Below are 21,737 nucleotides of genomic sequence, written 5' to 3'. Positions count from 1 at the left end.
GCCTTCATCAGGTGTCTTTGGGGACATTTCGAACCTGGGTTCTCACTTTTAAGGTATTTTTCGATGTTATAATAATAATAATAATAATAATAATAATAATAATAATAATAACAACAACATCGAAAAATACCTTAAAAGTGAGAACCCAGGTTCGAAATTTCCCCAAGACACCTGATGAAGGCTGGAGAGTATATCAGCCGAAATGTTGTGTTAACAACAAACAAGGTGAGGATAAATATCCGTCAACTGTAAATAATGTACACAATTCCCCATCTCTTAAATATAGAACTGTACTTTCTCTATGTTGTATATTTATAATAATAATAATAATAATAATAATAATAATCCTAACATCTATCCTGGCGGAGAAAACATATGCATTCATGGAGAAGAACGATATTTTCCCCATTGAACAAAAAGGGTGCCGCCGAGGCTATTACGGATGCAAAGATCAACTGCTAATCAATCGTATGATCCTTGAGAACTGTCACAACAAGCGCAGAAATCTCAGCACCGCATGGATTGACTATAAAAAGGCCTTCGACAGTATACCGCAATCCATGGATCTTGAGATCGCTGGACATCTTCAAAATTTCCCCTGTGATTTCAAACTTCCTGAAGCACAATATGTCGTTGTGGAATACGAATCTCCAATTATACCACTCTAATGGAGTACTTGCCTCAGAAAATATAAACATCAACTGTGGAATTTTTCAAGGTGACTCACTTTCACCTTTAATATTCTGCATAGCCCTAATACCCCTTACAAGTGAATTAAACAGAACAGGGTATGGGTATAAAATTGCCAATAAAAAATAAGCCATCTATTTTATATGGATGACTTAAAACTTTATGGTAAAGACAATAATGAACTTGAAGGCCTATTTCGCACCGTGAAAGCATTCAGCGATGACATCGGGATGGATTTTGGACTTGAGAAGTGTGCCAAGGCCACTTTCCAGAAGGGAAAGTGAAGACCACAAATTCAGTCGTGTTAGATGTTGACACAGTCATAAGAGAGCTTGAGCAAGAACAAACATACAAATTTTAGGGATAAATGAAGGCTCTGGTATTCAGCATGCAAGCATGAAAGAGAAGATCAGGAAGGAATGTTATAGGAGAGTTCGTGCAGTCCTGAAATCTGAACTAAATGCACGTAACAAGGTGTTAGCTATAAATTCCTTAGTAGTTCCAGTTGTTACTTATAGCTACAATGTGTTGAACTGGAATATGAGTGAAGTAAAGAATATAGATAGGAAAATACGCAAGCTGCTGAGTTGTAATAGGATGCACCACCCAAAGGCAGACGTAGATCGCCTTTACCTTCCCAGAGCCCAAGGAGGTCGAGGCCTGATCCAATTTGAACTAGCTTACAAAACAACCACAATTGGACTGGCCAAATATCTCGAAATATCGAATGACTGGATGCTAAAGCTCGTGGAAAATCACGAGAGACAAAAGAAGCTTCATTCTATTATAAAGGAAAGCAAAAAATTTGCTATTGATCTCGTGCAGGATACCCAAACTGAACAACCCGAGGGAAGTACGGCAACTATTGTTGCAAAGAAGGTGAAAATGATGGCAACGAAAAAAGTGCACGAGCAATTGGCTGATAGGTGGGAGGAGAAACCTCTGCACGGCAAATATGTGACCCGCAGCAAACAAGCTGATGTTGACCATAAGCAAACCATCAGTGGCTACGGAGCTCGGACTAAAAGCAGAGAGCGAAGGTTTCATCCTGGCTGCTCAAGATCAAAGCCTATTAACCGGAACTACCAGGCCAATGTGATGAAAAATGGAGCAGACCCAAAATGCCGATTCTGCAACGACATGATTGAAACAGTGGACCACCTAATCTCTGGATGTAAAGTCTTAGCACCAGTGGAGTATAAATTAAGACATGACAGAGTTGGCCAATATCTACACTGGCTAATAAGTCGGCATTACAATATCAAAACTGCCGACAAGTGGTATAATCACCACCCTGAGGCTGTAACTGAAGGAGAAAATGTAACCATTCTGTGGGACTTTCCAGTACATACAGACCGAACCATCAAGGCCAAAAACCAGATATTGTTGTGAAAGACCAAAACAATAAAGTTTGCTTATTGATCGACATGAGCATCCCCTGTGATCATAATATCTCAGCGAAAGAGTTTGACAAGCTCAGAAAATATAAAGACCTACTCATTGAAATTGAGAAAATGTGGCATCTCAAGCGGTTACAATACCAGTGATCGTAGGAGCACTAGGAATGATCAAGAAGGGAACCGAAAATTATATGAGAATGATCCCTGGCTTACCATCCCTGCAAGAAGTGCAAAAGATTGTCTTAACTGGTACATCACACGTATTGAGAAGAGCATTGTCGATGTGAGAACTGTTGCTGCTCATGTATTTTAATTTAACTTAAAAAAAAAATAAAAAAAATGAACGAACTATTGAGTTTGGTTTAATGGCCTACCAATGTATACTATGAGTTTCTTTGCCCTAGGAGTCGGGAAGACACTCGGCAAGACATGGAAGCAAATTTGAAAGAAGAAAAAAAAAAGTAATAATAATAATAATAATAATAATAACAACAACAACATCGAAAAATACCTTAGGAATGAGAAATTTCCCCAAAACACCTAATGCAGGCTGGAGGGTATATCAGCCGAAACGTTGTGTTGACAACAAACAGGATGAGGACAAATATCCGTCAAATGTAAATAATGTAAATAACGTAAATAATAAATTGGTATTTCCTTCATACACAGAAAATTACTAGAATTGCCTTTACACGTTTCACATCAAAGGAAAACATGAGAGATAGCTTATAAGATATGTAGTTACAATCTCTTACATGCTTTAGTTGACTTAAGTTGGTCATTAGTCTTATTAATATAAATTAAATGATGAAGACTTAGTGTCAAATAGTTAGAGACGGTCGATGACGAATTCTCTAATCTTTATAATTCGATAACGTAATGCATAAAATTTAGTTTTCTGACGATTTAACATTAAGTCTTGGTTATACAATTTGCGTTATGTTACTAATAATCACCTTATGTTAACGGAACGAGCGTAAGACGATGTAACAAATGTCTTACAATATCTTATCTTTTGTCTTTTTCTATAAGTACAACCATCCATCCATCTATACATACATATATACATACACACACGCACGCACACACACGCGCACACATATATACGTGTGTGTGCATGTGTATACGTATACGTACGTGTATGTATATGTATGTAGGCAGGTAGATGGGTAGATAAGTAAGTAGGTAGGTATGCCTGTATCCATTTATCAATCTATTTCGTTATCGCTGCTTATCTGATGTGCCCACTTCTCTCCCACTCTTCTCTCTTCTCTCTCTCTTCTCTCTCTCTCTCTCTTTCTCTCTCTCTTTCTCTTCTCTCTCTTTTCTTTCTTTCATGCTTTCTCTCCTCCCCACACCGCGTCTCTCGCTCTCATTTCAACTCTTCAACCTTGTAATGCATGAACATGACTTGCATGCAATTTACAGCAAAAATATTTTCGTTGCAGCATACATATTTATATATATATATGTGTATATATGTGTGCGTGTGTGTGTGTGTGCCTGTATATGTGTGTACGTGTACTTATATATATATATATATATATATAAGTATATACATATATGAAAACACACACACACACACACACACATATATATATACGCACACACACATACACACATATAACTAACAACAATAAAACACTATCTTTTAGGGGAAGTCGTGATGAAAGGTTTCACTCAAAAGTTCTTCCGAAGTTAAGCTGTCATCAAAACAGAAAATTATGCAGAATTTTAAACACGTAAAAGGACAGTAAAAAACAAAAAATTATTCACTTTAAAAGACTTCTTTCTCAAAGGTGAGATTTGAAAGAATAAAATGAGTTGGGAATGCGCCAACTTACATCAACATGTTTGAAGAATGAGGAAAACAAAAGACATTTTGGGGACTTCAAAAAGAGAGATTTTTGCAAGATCCTTCTTTCATCATCTAATAAGTATTGAAATGATTAAAAACTTTATTATGAAATATAACTGTAAGCTGCAATTTGTACGATACATATGTGTGTGTAAGTACACAAACACACACACACACACACACACACATATATATATATATATATATATATATATATATATATATATATATATATATATACATACATGCATGCATGCATGCGTACGTACATATATGCAAATTTATATATATGTATATTCATGGCATATTTATATGTATATTTATACACTCATATGCATCTATATGTATATTTGTGTATATATATACTCTTTTACTCTTTTACTTGTTTCAGTCATTTGACTGTGGCCATGCTGGAGCACTGCCTTTAGTCGAGCAAATCGACCCCGGGACTTATTCTTTGTAAGCCCAGTACTTATTCTATCGGTCTCTTTTGCCGAACTGCTGAGTTACGGGGACGTAAACACACCAGCTTCGGTTTTCAAGCAATGCTAGGGGAACAAACACAGACACACAAACACACACACACATATATACGACAGGCTTTTTTCAGTTTCCGTCTACCAAATCCACTCACAAGGCATTGGTCGGCCCGGGGCTATAGCAGAAGACACTTACCCAAGATGCCACGCAGTGGGACTGAACCCGGAACCATGTGGTTGGTTAGCAAGCTACTTACAACACAGCCACTCCTGCGCCTATTATATATATATAATATGTATATGGTGCGTGGAGGTGAAGACGCGTGGCTTAGTGGTTAGAGTGTTTGGCTCACGTTAGTAAGGTCGTGAGTTCAATTCCCGGCGACACGTTGAGCAAGGCACTTCATTTTACGTTGCTCCAGTCCACTCAGCTGGCAAACATGAGTAGTACATGTATTTCAAAGACCCAGCCTTATCACACTTTCCGTCATGCTGAATCTCCCTCAGAACTATGCTAAATGTCTGTGGAGTGCTCAGTCACATGCACGTTAATTTCATACACACACACACGCACACAGACACACACACACACACACACACACATATATATATATATATATATATATATATATATATACGAGGAGCTTCTTTCAATTCCGTTTACCAAATCCACTAACAAGGTCTTGGTCGGCCCAAGTTTATAGTAAAAAAACACTTGCCCAGGGTTCCACGCAGTGGGACTGAACCCAGAACCATTTCGTTGGGAAGCAAGCGTCTTACTATGTAGCAGAAGACTGGAAAAGAGCACTACCTTGTCCAATGTATAATTTATGGAGTAGGATGTGATTCAGAGGATGATGTACTTTCTATATCTTATAGGTTGAGCGACCGCGTAGCAGCACTATCGATATTTGTTTCTTGTAGCAGCGAAATGGATAAAGACTTGCAAGCTTATATATAAAATAAATAAATGCGCCCTTTTTAAACCCTAGGCAGGCTCATGGGCCCGGATTGCCGGTTTCAATGGCGTATGTGTTCCCCAGCTGCTCGGGACGCCAGTCCATCGCAGCGTTACTCATTTTTCCCAGCTGAGTGGACTGGAGCAACTTGAAATGAAGTGTTTTGCTCAAGAACACAACACGTCGCCCGGTTCTGGAATCGAAACCACAATCTTACAATCATGATGCTGGCACCCTAACCACTAAGTCACGCGCCTCCACAAGTTTATATATATGGCGAATATTTAATTAAACTCTAAGTCAGTAATTTAATTACGTCTTAATTGCTTGTGTTGAAATATATACAAAATTTGAGAAAGTTATCTGCTATCTGTTCAGATAATGTTGATAGGTAGAGATTAATCTTACAGTCACCTCATTTAATAGAATTTGGAACAAAATACCCTCTACATCGGAGGTATTCAGTCATCAAAACATAGAGCGAGAGAAAAATGTTATTATAATATACGTATATATACAAGGTGGCAAGTTGGCAGGATCGTTACCATGCAGGTGAAATGCTTGACAGCATTTCGTCCGTCTTTACGTTCTGAGTTCAAATACGACTTTTCCTTTTTATCCTTTCAGGGTTGATAGAATAAGTACCAGTTCTGACCCTCTGCAAAAACTGAAATCGACACATGTATATGCGTATAGATCAAACTGCACACACACACTTATATGTTGCATATGTATATAAGGTACACACATTCTTTTACATTTTTCAGTTATTTCACTGCGGCCATCCTGGAGCACCGCCTTTAGTCGAGCAAATCGACCCCAGGACTTATTCTTTGTAAGCCTAGTACTTATTCTATCGGTCTCTTTTGCCGAACCGCTAAGTTGCGGTTACATAAACACACCAGCATCGGTTGTCAGGCTATGTTAGGGGGACAGACACATACACACAAGCATGCATACACACACACACACACATATATATATATATATATAATATATATATATATACGAGGAGCTTCTTTCAATTCCGTTTACCAAATCCACTAACAAGGTCTTGGTCGGCCCAAGTTTATAGTAAAAAAACACTTGCCCAGGGTTCCACGCAGTGGGACTGAACCCAGAACCATTTCGTTGGGAAGCAAGCGTCTTACTATGTAGCAGAAGACTGGAAAAGAGCACTACCTTGTCCAATGTATAATTTATGGAGTAGGATGTGATTCAGAGGATGATGTACTTTCTATATCTTATAGGTTGAGCGACCGCGTAGCAGCACTATCGATATTTGTTTCTTGTAGCAGCGAAATGGATAAAGACTTGCAAGCTTATATATAAAATAAATAAATGCGCCCTTTTTAAACCCTAGGCAGGCTCATGGGCCCGGATTGCCGTTTCAATGGCGTATGTGTTCCCCAGCTGCTCGGGACGCCAGTCCATCGCAGCGTTACTCATTTTTCCCAGCTGAGTGGACTGGAGCAACTTGAAATGAAGTGTTTTGCTCAAGAACACAACACGTCGCCCGGTTCTGGAATCGAAACCACAATCTTACAATCATGATGCTGGCACCCTAACCACTAAGTCACGCGCCTCCACAAGTTTATATATATGGCGAATATTTAATTAAACTCTAAGTCAGTAATTTAATTACGTCTTAATTGCTTGTGTTGAAATATATACAAAATTTGAGAAAGTTATCTGCTATTCTGTTCAGATAATGTTGATAGGTAGAGATTAATCTTACAGTCACCTCATTTAATAGAATTTGGAACAAAATACCCTCTACATCGGAGGTATTCAGTCATCAAAACATAGAGCGAGAGAAAAATGTTATTATAATATACGTATATATACAAGGTGGCAAGTTGGCAGGATCGTTACCATGCAGGGTGAAATGCTTGACAGCATTTCGTCCGTCTTTACGTTCTGAGTTCAAATACGACTTTTCCTTTTTATCCTTTCAGGGTTGATAGAATAAGTACCAGTTCTGACCCTCTGCAAAAACTGAAATCGACACATGTATATGCGTATAGATCAAACTGCACACACACACTTATATGTTGCATATGTATATAAGGTACACACATTCTTTTACATTTTTCAGTTATTTCACTGCGGCCATCCTGGAGCACCGCCTTTAGTCGAGCAAATCGACCCCAGGACTTATTCTTTGTAAGCCTAGTACTTATTCTATCGGTCTCTTTTGCCGAACCGCTAAGTTGCGGTTACATAAACACACCAGCATCGGTTGTCAGGCTATGTTAGGGGGACAGACACATACACACAAGCATGCATACACACACACACACACGCACACAAACACACACACACACAAACACACACACATATATACATACATACGACGGCTTCTTTCAGTTTCCGTCTACCAAATCCACTCACAAGGCTTTGGTCGGCCCGAGGCTATAGTAGAAGATACTTGCCCAAGGTGCCACGCAGTGGGACTGAACCCGGAACCACACGGTTGGAAAGCAAGCTACTTACCACATAGCCACTCCTGCACCTATGTATATGTACATAATATACACATAAGGTGGTGCTTCAGAATGACCGCAGCCGTACGGCTGAAATGAATCAAAGGAATATGTGTTCGTGCATACGCATACTTAAATATATAGTTAGACACACACACACACAAACCACACACACACACTGTGCATCTGTTTGTGTGAGCGTATGATTATTATTATTATTATTATTATTATTATTATTATTATTATTATTATTTTCTAAATGTTAAAATGAAATTGCTAGCAACATGTGAGGAAGAGTCAGCACCTTCTATAGAAATGCAGTCATCAAGTTGTTTACGATCTGTTTTACGTGGAGTCACCCCCCAGCAGAAATATTAATAATGGCAGCTTGCAGCAGATTTTCTGTGGCTAACCAACTTCCTGTCTATATAATGAATTTCAGGTGCCACTAACAACAACCTACACACAACAGAACTTTAGGGCCTCTGCTGCTTTCTCTCTTTCTTCCCTTCTCTTCTTTTTCTGATGTCTTTCGCTCTTTTTCTTTTATTATTGTCATGGCTTTTTTTCTATTCAATCTTGTATACATGAATACAGAAACACATACACAAATATGCGTATATATACACACACGCCTATATATATACACTTTTACTCTTTTACTTGTTTCAGTCATTCGGTTGTGGCCATGCTGGAGCACCGCCTTAAGTCGAGCAAATACTTATTCTTTGTAAGCCTAGTACTTATTCTATCGGTCTCTTTTGCCGAACCGCTACGTTTCCTGTGACGTAAACACTCCGGCATCGGTTGTCAAGCGATGTTGGGGGGACGAACACATACACACAAACGACCACACACACACACACACATACATATATGTATATACATATATACGACAGGCTTCTTTCAGTTTCCGTCTACCAAATCCACTCGCAAGGTATTGGTCAGCCCGGGGCTATAGTAGAAGACACTTGACCAAGGAGCCACGCAGTGGGGCTGAACCCGGAACCATGTTGGTTGGTAAGCAAGCTACTTTCCACACAGCCACTCCTACGCCTATATATATATATATATATATATAATATTAATTAGAGATAAAACTACTATTATGCAACTCATACAGTGATAGACAAAAACCAATACATAAATAACAAATAATATATATTTTTATAAAACATATAACTTATAACTAGATCTCAAAAAGTATAAAATGAATAATAAATATATAATATAATAAGTAAAAACACTACGTACGTTTCATTGCTACAATTAAATTCGAATTACAATTAAATTTAAATTCAATTGAAATAAATTCGATTTAAAATATAGTCAATCTTCAGGTTAATGATAATAGTTAAATAAATAAGCAAATAGAGTTAAAACAATATTTATTTAAGAAATAAATAAAATAATAATTTTACTTATATAAAAAAACTCCATTAACTAAATTAGAAACTTAAAACATTAGGATTATTTCCTACAACACATTTATTATGTTAAATATTTAATTTTTAACGTAAAAATAGATGGAAATATATATTTATCTTTGAAGATATAATTTGGCTTTAAAAAAACATAATAAACTCTGGAATATCTTTAACTCAGTTATACTCCAATATTTAATTACCAAATTATTTAACAAAATAATCATTATTAATATTTTTAGATTTAAGTTCACATCTAATAATTATAAAATAATAAATACATTAAAATAAGTATTTAAATTATAATCAACAAATATAATAATTAGAAATCTAAAATTTTTTCTATCAATAAATATATAGACATATAACCAAAAATAAATAAATTAGTCCATTATTACTTACATAAATATTATAAATATCTATAGAATATATATGAAATACAATTTAGAAATTAAAAATTAAAAATCAAATTAAAAACGTATAACCTATCTTAAAAAAACGTATGACTATTTTACCATCTATATACCACAGTGACTAACTAATATCTTACACTTTACGTACAGTTATAATAATTATATACTAATAATTAAATAAATATATATATCTAAATTATAATCAACAACTAAAATAATTATAGATTCAAATTTAACAATCAATAGTTATATAGAATACAATAAAATTTCTTAAAATTATATCGTAAAGTTTTCAGCGGCATGATCAGTTTTTTTTTTTATCTGGTCATAGGATTCGTAAGGACGGTTACAGAGTTTCTATGGCGCATAAGTGACCGTGTTCGAAGCATTCTCCGCCTCTCAATGGGACGCCAGTTTGTGGAAGAGCTCAAGGCTAGCGATATTTACTACTTGCATTTATTTCATCGATCACCACTGCTCGACTAAAGCATGAAAGGCAAAGTTCACCTCTGCGGGATTTGAACTCAGAACGTAATGGCAGACGAAATACCTATTTCTTTACTACCCACAAGGGGCTAAACACAGAGACGACAAACAAGGACAGACAAACGGATTAAGTCGATTATATCAACCCCAATGTGTAACTGGTACTTATTTAATCGACCCCGAAAGGATGAAGGGCAAAGTCGACATCGGCGGAATTTGAACTCAGAACGTAACGGCAGACGAAATACATATTTCTTTACTACCCACAAGGGGCTAAACACAGAGACGACAAACAAGGACAGACAAACGGATTAAGTAGATTATGTCGACCCCAGTGCGTAACTGGTGCTTAATTTATCGACCCCAAAAGGATGAAAGGCAAAATCAACCTCGACGGAATTTGAACTCATAACGTAACGACAGACGAAATACCGCTAAGCATTTCGCCCGACGTGCTAACTATTCTGCCAGCTCGCCGCCTTCATAATTAATTGAAAAATATTTTACGCACAAGCAGCGTGTATCAGAAAATCTAAGATAAATTTAATGTAGTTAACCTACAATTTATTACGCCTACACTCTTGAAAGTAAACAAATGCAGATTCATATTTAAACACATCTGTAAAATATCTAATTCGGCAATTCATTGGGATTCAGTTTTACGCATGTTCCTGCATGCTATGTACCTCCTAAATATAACCATTTCAAGAAGACAAGATCCAGATATTCTTATGTTTGAGATAAAAACTGAAAAGGAAGTTGGATATCATTCCTTCACAATTCTTCAATATAGTCTAAATATATTTTGTGTATAAGATAGCGTATTCAACAGATGAAATATTGTAGTTTAATTCAACCTCATCGTCATCATAGTGAATCTACCAAAAGAATTCAGAGCAAGAACTGATGTTATTTTAATCTATCATTAAGATAACTGTATTAAGTATCTGTGTTTTAAATTTTAAGACATGTTTTTGTTGCTGAACTATAGAGAGCCGGCACCTCTTTTCGGAACAGAACCAAATTACCTCACATCTATGTATATCTTTACAAAATATAAGGTATCAAACGGACAGCTCATACATATGCCTTAGTGTTTATAAAGCTGCCAATTCAAGGAATATCCATCGTTAAATTACACTCTAGAATGCCAAACAATTAATAACCAAGGTCTGCGAGTGCACTTTCGAAAATTTTGAGTTCTTAATTGTACATCCCAATCTATTTACTTCATTTCTCTTGGTCGTTCTTTAATGAACAAGAACTGGTTTCTCACTCTCGTTTTCTTACAATTCTCTTCCTTCTTTCTTCCTTTTTTTTCTTTATTTTGCTCTTTCTTTCCTTCTCTCGTTTTTTTTTGCCTCTTATTTTCTTAGCCTTCTTCCCACTTAAGTAATCTTTGATCGGTTAAAACGAATAAGAGGCAGACACAGACAGATGCACCCATTTATGCACCTACATACACATACACGCAAATTCACGAATGCATAGACACATACAACACGCACACGTACATATTTACGTGTGTCTATATGTGTATAAATACATACATATATATCTCTCTCTCTCTCTTTCTCTCGTAGGCGTAGGAGTGGCTTTGTGGTAAGTAGCTTGCTTACGAACCATATGGTACTGGGTTCAGTCCCACTACGTAGCACCTTGGGCAAGTGTCTTCTACTATAGTCTCGGGCCGACCAAAGCCTTGTGAGTGGATTTGGTAGACGGAAAAGAATCCCGTCGTATATATGTAAATGTTTATATGCATGTATGTGTGTGTGTGTATGTTTGTGTGTGTGCGTATGTTTGTGTGTCTGTCTCCCCCAACGTCGCTTGACAACCAATGCTGGTGTTTTAATGATCCCCATAACTTAGCGGTTCGGCAAAAGAGACCGATAGAATAAGTACTAAACTTACAAAGAATAAGTCCTGGGGTCGAGTTGCTCGACTAAAGGCGGTGCTCCAGCATGGCCACAGTCAAATGACTGAAATAAGTAAACAAAAAAGAGAGAGAGATGTATATATATATATTATATACTATAGATAGATAAATAGATAGATAGATAGACAGACGAATATATATATATATATATATATATATATATATGAGTGTATATATACATATACATATATATGTATGTATGCATGTATGTATGTGTGTATGTATGTATGTCAGGTGTACATGTCTTCAAATACATAAAATACATAGGCGTTACAAGTAGAAATTATACAAGCATAAAGAGTTTGTTTGGTTTTGAATGTAACGTAATCGTACATATTTACACTTACATATGCTTCCTGCCACCAGATATTTTAATAACATTCACTCAGAGTGTTTCTTGTTTTCCTTAACGTCGATAATGGTTGAGAAAACACGGATGAGTTTTTGCCTTTGTCAATATGAAATTTAAGTCATATATTCACTTTATATAGACGAACTAACTGTTGAGCTTGGGTTCCATTGTGGGTTAATTCTATTAATAAGTAACGTCAGAAATATTGAAGTAAATGCTTCTTTCAAAAACTTTAGATTCGCAGCCAAATAGAATAATAAGTGTTGTTGTTCTTGTTATTATTTATCCCTATTCAATCCAGGTTGCGGAGACATTATATTCAGAGGCAGTTCCACGCGTGGTTTTGAGGTCAGTTACACAGCGCGGCACCTTGAGTAAGAGGGTTTGGACCGACCAATAACTTGTAAGAGAATTTGGAAGACGGAAAATGTGAAAAAAAACTGTCATATTTATATATGCGTGTGTTTGTCTCTCTGTGATTGCCTCCCGCCACCACTTGACAGCCGGAGTTTGTTTATTTACGTCCCCGTAACATTAGCAGTTCGGCAATATAGACTAATATATATATATATATATATAAATTTGAAAAAACACATTTATCAATTCGAAATGAACAATTAAATTACACCATCTAGAAAATTACATAACTATGATATACCGATGATTAAGTAAATTGCAAAATAATAATAAAATCGTATATATTTGGTATACATACCAAATATATACGTTTTTATTATTAGTTTGCAATTTACTTAATCATCGGTATATTATTGTTATTTTAATTTTAATATTTCTATTATATGTAATTTTCTAGATGGTGTAAATTGTTCATTTTGAATTGATAAAAGGTGCTTTTTCTAATTTTTATATATATATAATATTTTGTGAAATTTGATTTAGTATTTCTAAATTGAATTTTCCCCTGTAAGTTAGGAATAATATTCCCTCACATAATAATAATAATAATAATAATAATAATTATTATTATTATTATATATATATATATATATATATATATATATATATATATATACACACACACACATACATGTACACGACGGGCTTCTTTCAGTTTGCGTCTACCAAATCCACTCCCAAGACTTTGGTCAGCCTGAGGTTATGATAGAGAACACCTGCCGAAAGTTCCACGCAGTAGGACTGAACCCGGAACCATGAGGTTGGGCAGCAAGCTTCTTAGCACACAGTCACGTCTATATTTATATTTATACGTACCAGAGAAATTCAACTTTTCTATTTAATTAACCACACGTCATCTCTCTAAGAAATCTACGCTGTTCCTGTTCAATGAAATTCATAAATGTGAAACATGAACAGTCTACAAAGTAGCTTGCCGTGAGGAAAGTGAAAGGTCTGACATTTCAAGCTGCTATTTAGTAACGTAAGCAACTTTCTCAGTAATTTTTCTGTATTTAGTAATCAGCTTCTTCAAATTCTAATTATTTTTCTGAAATAAATCATTCATAACAGTTGTGATAGCAATATAACAATCCTGGGTGTTATTTTATTAACTAATTTTATTCAAATTTCACTTCATTATATTAAAATATTAATCGTTTGGTTACGTTTATTATGCAGCTTTAAGCCTCATTATATATCTTCGGAGAGATTCTATCACGTTGTAGTAAAGTAATTATAGCATTTATATAGAAGGCAAGAAGCTTCAAATTTGGCTGAGAAAAATCTCTCACCCACCTTATTCCCTGAACCTCGCTTCTTCTGATTACCATTTGTTTCGAAGCTTACAGAGTCAGTTACATGGATTAATACTGAAAAGCCCCAAAGCGGTTGAAACTGACCTGTCTCCCTTCTTCTCATCAAAACCAAGAGAGATTTTTTAACCAATGAAATTTTAAAAATTGACGAGCAGATGGAAGGAAGTTGTCGATAGTGTTGGGACTAATATACAGGTTTAAATTTTTATAAAGTGTAAACTTTGATCGCTTTTTTTTCCTCATCCAAAATTCGGACATTACTTATGGGATGACCTGATATATAAAGAAAGACAGATAGAGAGAGATTATTAAAGTGAACTTTTTCTTTCCAAAATTTCCACTCCATAGGCGTAGGAGTGGCTGTGTGGTAAGTAGCTTGCTTATCAACCACATGGTTCCGGGTTCAGTCCCACTGCTTGGCACCATGGGCAAGTGTCTCCTACTATAGCCTCTGGCTTGTGAGTGGATTTAGTAGACGGAAACTGAAAGAAGCCCGTCGTATATATGTATATATATGTGTGTGTGTGTGTGTGTGTGTGTGTATGTGTGTGTGTGTGTGTGTGTGTGTGTGTGTGTTTGTGCGTCTGTGTTTGTCCCCCCAGCATCGCTTGACAACCGATGCTGGTGTGTTTACGTCCCCGTAACTTATCGGTTCGGCAAAAGAGACCGATAGAACAAGTACTAGGCTTACAAAGAATAAGTCCTGGGATCGATTTGCTCGACTAAAGGCGGTGCTCCAGCATGGCCGCAGTCAAATGACTGAAACAAGTAAAAGAGTAAAAGAGTAAACTATTCAAATAATAACATGCGCTAAATTTGATTTCTAACTTCAACACAAGAACACCAATTTCCTTTTCTTTTCCTATGAGAATACAATCGGTTAAATTGAACCCAGTACTTGATTGCTACTTTATATTATTGATCTGGGAAGGATGAAAGGTAAGTTAAACTTCAACAGGATTTAAACTTAGTAGGCTCAGAGCCGTTACTAAATATATATATATATATATATATATATATATATATATATATATAAAGCAATGTGTCCAACGCATTAACGATTCAGCCATTCCATCTAGGGCCGTAGATGCAGTTGAAAATCTGCCAGATTATTATGATGGTTGTTATTGGTTTCAAACTTTGGTGCAAGGACAGCAAATTCGGTGGAAGCGTAAAGTCGATTACGTCGCCCCCCAGTGCTTGACTAGTACTCATTTCATCGATCCCCGAAAGGGTAAAAGGCAAGGTCGATCTCGGCAGAAATTGAACTCAGAACGTAAAGATGGACGAAATGCTGCTGACGATTTTGTCCGGTGTGCTAACGATTCCGCCAGCTCGCCGCCTTAATTTTAGCATTCTAATATTAGAATTCCGAGAGCCTCACTTCAATGTCAGCGCTGACATATGTAAACATATATTACCTATTACTCATAATATTGCTATTATGATCCACATATATATACATATGTATGTAAATATATACGCATGTATATATACATATGTTCATATAAAAATGTAAACAACCACACATATATGTATATATATATATATATGTATATAGAATAGCAGGAAAACTTGTATCAACAATCAAAGCGATGTAGAGGAGGACTGGGTCATTGAGAAAATCAAGCACAACCTAAATGTGTTCTGCTTGTTTACCAACAAACAAAGGGACAACTGTTTTGCCCATCATCCCACTGATTGATGATAACAACATTCCACACAACGATGCCTAAGAAATGGCATAATTTCTGTTGGAACAATATTGCCCTGTCTTCAGTAATCCTGCTGAAGGTAGTCTAATTGAAATCAAACCCCAAAATATTATCTCCGGCATAACTTTCGACATCCAATGTATAAATATAGCGATAAATGAAATTATACATTATTTTGCGTTAAGTTCCGGTAAAATCTGTGCTAGCGTCCTAAAGGTATGCCCACATCTTCGAAGAAGGTTGATATACTATATAGATAAAATAAATATATGCGCCGTTTTAAAGCCTAACCAAGCTAATGGGCCCGGTTTCCCGGTTCCTATGGCGTATGTGTTCCTAAGCTGGACGAGACGCCAGTCCATCGCAGCGTTACTCATTTTTGCCAACTGAGTGGACTGGAGCAACGTGAAATGAAGTGTTTTGCTCAAGAACACAACGCGTCGCCCGGTCCATGAATCGAAACCACAATCTTACGATCATGATGCTGACACCCTAACCACTAAGCCACGCGCCTCCACGGTATTCTGTTTATTTAGTCTATATACCCAAACATTCCCTCTTCTAATCTGTCATCCCAGCGAAGCAAGCTTCAGAAAAAGGAGCAAGTCACTTGCAGTTAGTTACTTATTGCTTTTGTGGAGGCGCAATGGCCCAGTGGTTAGGGCAGCGGACTCGCTGTCGGAGGATCGCGGTTTCAATTCCCAGACTGGACGTTGTGTGTGTTTATTGAGCGAAAACACCTAAAGCTCCCCGAGGCTCCGGCAGGGGGGGGGGCGACCCCTGTTGTACTCTTTCGCTCTTTCTTTCTGTTTCTTGAGTAACGCTGCGATGGACTGGCGTCCCATCCAGCTGGGGGGAACACATACTCCACAGAAACCAGGAAACCGGGCCCATGAGCCGGCTAGGCTTGAAAAGGGCGCATAAATAAATAAAAAACGTATTGCCGTTGATGTGGTGGAGGCTATTTAACACAGCTCCAACATCATGTGGACGACATCCTTAAAGTTTTATTAAAGAATGTTTTGTAGCAATGAAAATCAATGTCTGTCATGCCATCTGATTAACTGATTGATTGATTGATTGATTGACTGATTGATTAATTAAACGGTATGGCAGGCATTGATTTTTTGGACTGCTTCAAAGCACTCAGACGCGATTCTCTGCAACGCTATCGTGAATGTAATTTCATTTGCTTAATGTGAAAAAAATACAGTAACAGTATTTCCCAACCGATCTTTTCATCGAGCTTAGAAAAAAATGAACGACCGCTGAATTTGAGAGGGAATTATGTTGAATAAAATCATAATTAACGTAGCACTCCTTCGTACATTTTTCAGTAGGTCTGTTTGTATGTATTCTTCATTTCATTTTATTTTAGTGAAGAAATTTCCCTTATCAATGCCACTGCTTTGCTGTAATTTTATCTCTTCAGACTCTGATAGATTGTCAACGCTCAGCCTCATAACAATTCCATGCGGATTAGATAAGGAAGTATACATATATATTTATGTATATGCCTACCGAGATTTCTCTTCTTTTCTCTTCTTTTATTCTCCTCAGACATCACCTCTGATAACTGTCATTTATCTTCGTATCACATTAACAGACATCCTGGTGTTAGTAACTGAAATAGTCAGGAAAACTGATGTGCAGGATATTTGAGGTTATAACGGAGGCGAGTAGCAGTCGAGACAAAAGAAATTTAATGGTAAATATAAAATAAGATAACAGAATCCATACTGTGAAGCAAAAAAGATTTTAAAAGGAAAATACGAATATAATAAGAGTTTCGATTAGTTTGCACCAGTCTCTAAGTATTTGTATAAGTTGCCTTTGAGTATGATATCAGTAAAAGTGCTATTCGTCACCTGAGCAAGGTAGAAACATTTGATAATTCTTGCAATCAAAAATGAAAAGAAATATTCGTAGTGTGAACGCCTTAACCCTTTAGCATTCAAATTACTCTGTCAAATATAATGCTTATTTATTCAAATTGTTTTGAATCAATCATTATGTCGTAGCTTTTTGAGATTTCAATGATATGATTGTTTATATACACCGCTGGAAATTCTTGTTGACAAACAACAGCCGTAATTTTATTCAGCTAAATACACGTCATTGATAGGTTGAAATTACCGAAATAGGACTACTTTAACGTGAAATAACTTCGTAAATATCGGTTTTTCTTAAAAGCGCTAAGAGTAAAAGATGTTTTATATGACACATTCTACCAGTGTCCGAAGTTTGAAAGTGTTTAGTTACAAAGAATTATTTCTTAAGTATGTCGGTCAAAAGGTAAAGATCCCAATATTCTTTATATTAAACTTGTTAGTCTAAGATACTTGATCTTGACCATTTATTAGTGATCTGCTATATAGATGATGGATTACTATATGTTTCCTCCAAAACTTATTTCCAGATTACGCAAAAACTTTTGTATGGTATTTGAATTTTGAATGGTATTTCAAACTTGTATAGAATTCAACGTTACTCAATATCTGAATATTTAACGGGTTACTGAAGAATTATTATGCCTACCTAGGAACCTTTGAAAAAGAAAATACATTTGGCAGACATTTAAATTATATATTTCATGATATGTGATATAAAGAGCATATCTCAAGTTACTTTGCGGTTAACTAAACATGTATCCAAGAAATTATTCTCTTCACTAAGCATTTAGTTAATTGTTTGTTCCGTCAGCAGCTAGAAGTTGTTGAAACATGGGTTCATTGTCTGGAGAGGCATCAATTTATCTATAGGAGAATTTATGAACAACCCAAGTCTGCGTGTCTACAAATTTACTGAAGGTAATTATTTCAGGAGAATGAATCTTGTTAACATTTTTTAAATGTAAATTTCAAGCTATACTAGCTTCATCTATTGAACAAAATATTTAAATCTTACCTTTCAACAGAATGCAGAATATAAGCCAAATAATTTTAAAACTCATGTCAAGTTGAGTGAAAACTCGTTTAAAATATTAAATCATGCAGCGAAAATCACTCCAAAGAAATGTAGACACTAATTAGAAAATAAAAACGTTATACTATTGCAATAAAAATATAGCAGACTTTTGTCAATACTCTTGTATTTGCTTCCTTATTTTTCTTAAACGTAATACTGATAATCTATCGGGAAAATACCTATATATTGGGTTGTCCGGAAAGTTCGTACTGATTTATAGTAGCTTACCTTTCGACTTATTTTAAAACATGTTTGAGTCCATAAAATAGGATTTGACTACACCTCCATTTAGAGCACAGTTAAAGCTATCTTTTCGTGGAAGAAGGTTTATGTTCCTATAACCTGTGTTAATTCTGTAACCCTTTAAAATGGAAGATAAGAAAGTTCATTTTCGGCACTTGATGCTTTTCTTTTTCCGTAAAGGAAAAACTGCCTCACAAGCAACCAAAGAAATATGCGCAGTTTACGGTGATGTTTCTTTATCTGAAAGAACTGTACGGAAGTGACTCGCAAGGTTCCGAGCTGGAGATTGTAGCCTTATTGATAAAGAGCGATCAGGCAGACCATACACTACAGATGATGACCAAATCAAGTCATTAATTGAAAATAAACCACATTGCATAACCCGAGAATTGGCAGAAGGCCTCAACCTATCAAAATCCGTCGTTCATGAGCACCTGGTAAAGGTTGGGTAAAGGCAAGTATTTATTGACCTTTTTGTTTCCTTTAAAAATCTGCATGAACTTTCCGGACAACTCAATATTTACAAGAAATGCTTTGTTCAGAATTGCTTTATTTCTATTTTGTAGATATGTTACAATGAAGCACGATCTTCTAGTATAATGATTTGTATTTTGAGCTGAATAGCTTGTATGGAACCTTACAAACAGTTGGTCTTATGCTCTATATTCCCGTGAACTTAACGCACATAAAACGATTAAAATATTATTAAAGATACTCCAATTTAACTTTTAAAACATCGAATAGAATTTTTCAGCGTTGAACTATAAACATAGTGGAAATTAATAGTTATCGCCAAGCTAACATGGCAGTCCAGAAAAATAGGACAAATGCTGCCTTTGATTAGCTCCAAGAGGCCATCGCCTCTAGCTAGCTATGTGACACACCAACCTGTATCCAAATTAACCTTCGAATAGGGGAGGTTTGAAGGTTATAATAGACACAGGTTTGTGTGTCACATAGCTAGCTAGAGGCGATGGCCTCTTGGAGCTAATCAACGGCAGCATTCGTCTTATTTTTCTGGACTGTCATGTTAGCTTGGCGATAACTATTAATATCCAGTACCGCTGCCGTAGTCTCCTTCAGAGAGAATTAGAAATAATGATATTTCCATAGCGGAAATATTTTTACAAGTTTTATTTGATGAGGTAAACCCATTTTTTTATGAATTCGTGATTTGTTATCTGTAGAATTAGCCCATATTATCTAGCTTGATATCTGAACTGTCGTGATAAGTTGTCATTTTTAAAATGATATTTTGAAAAATATTTTTGTAGCTGTTTTATCTGCATACATTCTTATAGAAATATCTTCAGAAATATTTTGCTGTCATATGTCATTATTATGATGGATTTCGTGTGTGATTAAAAGAAAATTATCTGAATCGATGTCATTAGTATTATTTTACTAAATAAAATTCATTATCTTTCAAAAAATGATTAAATAGATTTTTTATAAACTTCAGGGATTTGTAGAATAAGTATTTCATTTTGGTTTCAGTAATATTAAGAAGATGGTAAACAAATTTATCCCAGAGAGGATGTTCATCTGATACTGTGATAACAATTCCAGAACGCCTCAAATCTACGTCCGCCAGAATAGATAAAAGCCTACAAAAAGAACAACCTGCAGTTGGTTTGTACGTACAAATAATTAATTAACTAACTATCTTGCTAATTTTGTTGTACGAAAAGAGTAACCGTTTATCTTGTATTTGTTCTTTGAAGTAAAATTCGTTTCTAATCTAGACACAAGGCCCGAAATTTGGGGGGAGGGAGGCCAGTCGATTAGATCGATACTAGAACGCAACTGGTACTTAATTTATCGACCCCGAAAGGATGAAAGACTAAGTCGAACTCGGCGGAATTTGAACTCAGAACATAAAGACAGGCGAAATACCGCTGAGCATTTCGCCCGGCGTGGTAACGTTTCTTATTTCCTTATTGCCCACAAGGGGCTAAACATAGAGGGGTCAATTAAAGAAAGACAAAGGGATTAAGTCGATTACATCGACCCCAGTGCATAACTGGTACTTATTTAATCGATCCCGAAAGGATGAAAGACAAAGTCGACCTCGGCGAAATTTGAACTCAGTACGTAACGGCAGACGAAATACCTATTTCTATTTCTTTACTACCCACAAGGGGCTAAACACAGAGAGGGCAAACAAGGACAGACAGACGGATTAAGTCGATTATATCGACCCCAGTGCGTAACTGGTACTTAATTTATCGACCCCGAAAGGATGAAAGGCAAAGTCGACCTCGGCGGAATTTGAACTCAGAACGTAACGGCAGACGAAATACCGCTAAGCATACACTCGAAAGCAATTAATGACTAGAATTTTCCTACCAACAAAAATCCAGTTGAATATCTGTTGAAAGGCAAATGTCCCGGAATTCCATAATACTTCAATATATCACCTTATAGGGAGGCAGCAATCTTACTTGGATGATAAGCAGAAATGTGGCGAGTAAATACATTTCAATAACACTGTTATACGTATTCATAATTGTTGGTATTGTTATTTTTAATCAGTTACATAGAACACTGTGTGTTTGGAAGTTAACGGTAAGAAAACATAAAATCTGTTTTC

At 36.1% G+C, this 21,737-nt stretch overlaps 1 long non-coding RNA gene across 1 annotated transcript; it reads left to right on the top strand.

Annotated features, from left to right (window-relative positions):
• Positions 1 to 1,266: 1,266 nt before the first annotated feature.
• Positions 1,267 to 20,195, top strand: LOC118764069. The gene is made up of 3 exons (XR_004999857.1): positions 1,267 to 1,276; positions 2,123 to 2,130; positions 20,064 to 20,195. It is a non-coding gene; the product is annotated as an uncharacterized LOC118764069 (long non-coding RNA).
• Positions 20,196 to 21,737: the final 1,542 nt, after the last annotated feature.

Source organism: Octopus sinensis, linkage group LG7, assembly GCF_006345805.1.
Source record: "Octopus sinensis linkage group LG7, ASM634580v1, whole genome shotgun sequence".
Classification (NCBI taxonomy): Eukaryota; Metazoa; Mollusca; class Cephalopoda; order Octopoda; family Octopodidae; genus Octopus; species Octopus sinensis.
The sequence above is the reverse complement of the archived record's forward strand: the minus strand, read 5'-3'. Positions and strand labels throughout refer to the sequence as shown.